At 35.3% G+C, this 6,637-nt stretch overlaps 1 pseudogene; it reads left to right on the forward strand.

Annotated features, from left to right (window-relative positions):
• Positions 1-5,372: 5,372 nt before the first annotated feature.
• Positions 5,373-6,191, forward strand: LOC141516877 (U1 small nuclear ribonucleoprotein A pseudogene; annotated as a pseudogene).
• Positions 6,192-6,637: the final 446 nt, after the last annotated feature.

The following is a 6,637-nucleotide window of genomic DNA, read 5'->3' on the forward strand; positions in this document are numbered from 1 at the left end:
TCTGAATAGTAGATAAGAAAAGGGGTCATTTTAATTTAAAAAATGATTTAAATGAATGACATCAAAAATAAATATACAGATATATCACAATAAATAAAAGTGTTAATATAATTGTCATCATATTTCTTGATTAAAAATTATTTGTCAGGCATAATGCCTTTACTGAAAAAAAATGAACATATTTGAAATTACAAAGTCTCTCTGAGGTAAGAATGGCAGGAATTATTTTTCTCATTTTGCATGTTAAAGAACCAAGGTCACAGATTAGTTTGATACCTTTCACCAGGTAACAGCTCTTTTATGGCAAGAATAGGATTTATGCTAAATGTTTTGTCTGTCTTTTGTTCTCATTAGCAATGATGTCTGGAATCATGGGATTGGGAGCAGCAAAGAGTTTGAGCAGAAACACGCATACAACTGAATGATGAATAAAATGGTTGGATTTTGGATAGATCTTTATGAAGGTATAAGAATATGTGTGGAAGGTATGTGGGAGTGCATGAACAAATGCACACATATGTGTATGTAAATGCATTCATTCACAATGATGGAAAGTAGCAAATTTTTTTTTACACCTGATGTAGAGTTAGCTTTCATCTTAGTAACACTTTGAATTTTGTCAATGTCCAATATAATTCTATCACATTATGTCATTTCCTCTTTAAATTTTGCATTGATATTAGAATTTGATTAAAATAAAGAAAACTATTTAGATTAAATTTGAGGTGAATTAGCTCTGGTCTGACAAAACCAGACATTTCATTAGACATTTTCCCAGAAATACATCATTCATTTTCATCTGGTAATTCATGATAATGGCACTTCTTTACACAGGTAGAAAAGCATCTATATATTACCTTTACACAAAATATCCATTCTAACAATGCCAGGTCTCTACAATGCAATTGTACATATAAGTAATACTAGGAAGGAGTTATAAACACCAAAGGTTAAAGAGAAACCAACAAGAAATCACCACCCAAAGTTTCCCCAAAGGAATGATACCATTGTTTTGAATGGATTACATTTACACAAACATGGCAGCATGAATGCCTGTTGTTGAGGCCTTAGATTTGTGTATTCAGAGATCTTGGGGATGGGAAATAGAGGGTAGAAAATGTTCGTTATTATAGTTTCCAGCTGCCAGGAAGGGGATTTCCAAATTCGTTGCTGCTCCCCCTCAAATTTTACTGACTCCAGGCCCCAGACTACAACCATTGGACAATGTAGCTGACTTTGGGATTATAAAAAATGAAAATAGATTCTTATAGTACAATTGATCCAAACAATGGCATTGTTGACAGGGGGAATGAAGAGATTTTCAAAATCCTAATAATAACTATCAATAACATGAAACACAGATCTAGTCAGAAAAGATATTCTGACATCTTGATGCTGTGTAACCTCAGGCTAAATGTACACACACTAATTTTGTTTTCAATTTTCAGGTATACTATTGATAATATTTAGACCTGAGAGAGGCATTTCCATACATTTAATCCAATTTAGATTTGTGAAATTTAGTGATTTGATGTATATGAATCAACCCACAATAAACATATTGTTACCTTATTACTTCCCCAAAATATACTTGGAAGTTATCTCCCTAAAGATAGACATCAATGGCTCATACGATTCCTATTTTGTCCTTTACTAAGAAATATCTTGCTATTTTTTACCAAATTCTGATATTACCATCATACATCCCTAGGATTAGGAGGAAGTAGAGACTTGATAAATATATATAGATCAGCCATGCTTTGCTGAGATTGAAACTCCGAATGGATTTAATTTCAAAAATAAAACAGCAAATTAAATCCACCATTTACCTGAGGAAAACATACTTTCTTAATCTTTCTTCATATCTTCCTGTTAGAAGAGATTAAATCCTACCTCACTTAAGATTGATTTAAGTATTTCAGACAATACAACACATATAGGTGACTTCACAGTGACTAATGTGCTCTCATCATATATAAAAGGAAAGAATGCTCTTATACACTCAACAAAAATATTATTTGCTAGCCTGTAGCAACAATTTGTTATTTTTAAGTGAATTTGGGTTTATTTATACTTTGAATTTTCCTAAATTTCCTAATATAAACTTTGCTTAAGGAGATGAATATTATGGGATACAAAGAGAATTTAGGAGATCATTGGTCTTTGGTCTCTGATCCTCTCTACCCATTCAGACAGAAAACTAATAAAAAAAAGTCAACAAAGCAAACAAACAAGAAAAAGAATCAAACCACCCGGAAGATTCAACAGTATCCATCAATTTTTTTCAATATGGCTACCAAGAAAATGCTTGAATTGATTAAATTAGAAATATAGCTATAGAACTGAGTATATAATCAAAACTTGGATTCTAATCCTTCCTCCGACATGTTTTTAGTAATTCGAATATTAGCAAGTCTCATTATCTTTTTTTGTGCACCAGACAAATACTGGGAGATTTACTTTTCTTTATCATTTTTTGGTTTGTTTAGTTTGTTTCATTTTACATATAGGCTCAGAAATTTAAAGTCCAGATTTGTAGTCGATAATGTGAGCTATGGTTGAATAATAGTTCAATCCCCATAAGTTTACAAAGAATTTAAGTAACTGGCGAAGAAGTCTAGGTATTTCAAATTCAACTTCAGTATTTAATCTGTTCTACTACACTACTCCCTGAGCATTTAACAAATAGAAACAAAGAACAATTTTTAAATGGAAATGAAAATCCTCACCAAGGAGTTTGATAGCAGATCACAAAGAGGATCACAATTTGAAGTGAAGTGAAGTAACTCCTGATTCTTATAGTGGCTCTTATTTATGCTAAAGGAATCTATGAAAAATATGACGTGCTTTTTCTTACCCTTTAAGAGATAAAAAGTAGCATTAAGTAACCATAAAATATTAGTGACAAGCAAACCTTATAATATTTTCACTATCATTTGAAAGAACCAAATGAACCATACTTAATCTTACTTGAGACTCAACATTGCCTTCTAATTAATCCTTATAATTCATATCGAATTGTATTTTATTTATTTTTTTGATAGCCATAACATCTCTTGCATCTATCTCCATTTCTTTCTATTCATACAGCCACCACAGTAGTCCACACTCACACTACCCATCACCTGGCTTTTTTGCAAAAGTCTTGAAGTTGTTCTCTTTTCCTCATTATTATTCTAATTAAATGTATTCTCCATACAACTGATAAAAGTCTAGTCACTAGACTTCAATGACTAATAAAATCGAGTTCTGACTGACCCTAAACCTTAGTAATTAAATTCAATTATTTGATACTGACTTTAGGAGTAAATAGAAATTCCTTAGTCATTTGATTCCCTTATCTATATGAAATCAGCTTATTTTTTTCTAGACTTGTTATAAACTATTCCCTTACTGAACTCTGAAATCAAATCACATTGGTCTCTTTGAAGTTATTCATTAATGAGCCAACATGTCTCATCTCCAAAAGTTGAATGTATTCAACTTTTTCCCCATCTTTCCTTAAAGACTCAACTAAAGCAACAATTGTTGCCTGAAATCTTTCCTTGGTGACTAATCACTTTTATCGTCATTTATTGTTTTGTTTTAGGGAATATTCTCTATGATAGGTAAGCAATTTGCATATATATATATATATATATATATATATAGTATATATAAATTGCCTACATATTTTGTACATGATAAAACATTTTATCTCTTTCGATAGCATCCGAATTCCTTGAGCTCAATGAATATACTTTGGTTTTCTATCATTTTTTCAAACTAGAGCAGCAATTACCTTATTATATTAAGCAATGCTTATTGATTAGTTAATTAAAATAAAGACAATGCTAGAGTTGAAAGGTATCTTAGTCCATACAAAATAAAATGCTATCATTGACAGTCTCTCAACCATATAGTCTCAGATCAGTATAATAGAACTGAATCCCCATGTTCTTCTTGAGACAGCATCCTTCTTGTAAGAAAAGTGAGCTGGCAGTATTATTTTATTCCTCATATTACAAGAGTCCAAGAGCATAGGTTCATGCACTACTTCTATCTTGTCCACTTCCTTGAGCATGGTTTATTTCAACACTGAAAAGCAGTACAAAAGTTAAACATATGGATGCCTTATTGGACATCATCAGTCATCATGACTTTTCTTGGCACTAGACTTCAATAACTAGGTAAAAGAGCAAGACATGACTTTGTGTAACTATCTTACTTAAATCAAATTCACACACGAGTCAAGACATCACCTTTAGGTGCTATTTCACCTCTTTGAAAATAAAGCACTAACAAATAACTTAGAGTTCAAATGATGTCATTTAATATATGTGGATACTTAGAATTATGCATCTAGAGACAGGATATTCTTTCAATTAAAATAGCTAAGATTAACTTTGGAAGTGAAGAAAAAGGTTTTTTTTTAAGAAACATTATTGTTGTTTAGTCATGAATTTGTTTCTGACTTTTTATGATACTGCAGAATACCAGATGATTCTATAGTCCTATTTCCCAAAGTCTGCCCAAAACTTTGTTCCTTTCATTGGGCTATCATTCATCTCAACTTCTGCCATTCTCTTTTCATTTTACCTTCAGTCTTTCTCAAATCTTTCAAATATGTCTTATCTTTTCATAATGTGGCTGAAGTGCTTTTTTTGACATCAGTATCTCACCTTTCAGTGTATAATGTGAATAAAATTATTTAACTATTGACCAATCTATCTTATCTTCATCATAATTTCTTTTACACTTTTCAGTGTATTTCCCAGTACATTGCCTCATTTGGTATGGGACAATGTTCATGGTTCACAGGTAAAGATAATGAGATTTAATGAAGGAAAAGAGAATTAGATCCGCAATCTTATAGCTTAGGCAAAAGAACCATAGATGGATATCCTATCTTCAAGTTTTCAATAAATAGTTCCTCAAGGGACATCTAGGTGGCACAGTGGATAGAGCACTGGCCCTGGAGTCAGGAGGACCTGAGTTCAAATCTAACCTCAGACACTTAATAATTACTTAGCTGTGTGGCCTTGGGCAAGCCACTTAAAACCATTGCCTTGCAAAAATCTAAAAAAAAAAAACCAGTTCCTCAATAAACTGGAGCCAACACTATTATCTGTCTATATGGGCAGAGACATACATGGGAAAGGAAAGAGGCATTGAAAATATGTAAATAAAACACAAAGAGAATAAAGAATAAATAATTTGGAACCTCAGAAAAAATAAATCAAACTAAAAAGGTAGTAGTTTAGGGAGAAAATTAGCTTTTGGTAAAATAACAGAATTTGCAAAATTATCCTGTAGATTAAGAAATGAAATGGAGAGAGCCAGCGGCTGTGCTCGCAGAGCTAGCCATTGGTCAAAATCCAGAGTTTTCTACCATGGCAGTGTCTGAGTCAAGCCCCAACCACGCCATTTACATCAATAACCTCAACGAGAAGATAAAGAAGGATGAACTGAAGAAATCCCTCTATGCCATCTTCTCCCAGTTCGGCCAGATTCTGGACATCCTGGTATCTAGGAGCCTGAAGATTCTCAAGCTTTTGTTGCCTTCAAGGAGATCAGCACTGCCACCGATGCTCTGCAATCCATGCAAGGTTTTCCCTTCTACGACAAGTCCATGAGAATCCAGTATGCCAAGTCGGACTCAGATATCATTGCCAAGATGAAGGGCACCTATGTGGAGCGTGACCAGAAGAGGGAGAAGAGAAAACCCAAAGGCCAAGAAACACCTGCGGTCAAGAAGGCCGTTCCTGGAGGGGCAGTGGCCCCTGTTGTGGCTGCTGTCCAGCCTGTCCCAGGGATGCCACCTATGAGCCAGGGTCCCCGCATCATGCACCATCTTCCAGGGCAGCCACCCTATATGCCTCTCCCAGGGATGATCCCCCCACCTAGCTTGGCCCCTGGACAGATTCCACCTGGCGCCATGCCCCCACAGCAGATGATGCCTGGTCAGATGCCACCTGCCCAACCATATTCTGTTCCTCACCAACCTGCCAGAGGAGACAAATGAGCTCATGCTGTCTATGCACTTCAATCATTTTCCTGGCTTCAAAAAGGTGCGTCTGGTCCCTGGGCACCACGACATCACTTTTGTGGAGTTTGACAATGAAGTGCAGGCTGGGGCTGCCCGCGACGCCCTGCAGGGCTTCAGGATAACTCAGAACAATGCCATGAAGATTTCTTTTGCCAAGAAATAGCCTTGGCTCCGATCTTCCCCTCTCCTCCCCCAGCCCCCCCTCTCCTTCCAGGGCGACCCTCCCCTTGCTCCTCTGCTAGGGGCTGTAGTACCTGAAGGTAAGTCCCTGCTCCCTCTGGCCCTGAACGTGAGTGTGCCTACCTCGAGTGCATGTGCATGTGCCTCAACATTGTACCCAGAGTCTGCCCTACAGACATTGCACCTGGAGCTGGGGACTACAATAAAAGCCTGGAAGCCTTGGTTTTTTCACACACACACACACAAAAAGAAATGAAATGACTTTTAGTAACCAAAGAGTGAAATCCCTTTATTTTACAAATAAAGAAGCAGTTGCTGAAATAAGGCCAATAAATTAAAGAGAGTAATAAAACATTAATCAAATGAATTAAATATAAGTTACTCAACAAGTAAAATAAGTAAATAAATAAAAACAAATAAATAAAGGGT

Source organism: Macrotis lagotis, chromosome 3 (assembly GCF_037893015.1).
Source record: "Macrotis lagotis isolate mMagLag1 chromosome 3, bilby.v1.9.chrom.fasta, whole genome shotgun sequence".
NCBI lineage: Eukaryota > Metazoa > Chordata > Mammalia > Peramelemorphia > Peramelidae > Macrotis > Macrotis lagotis.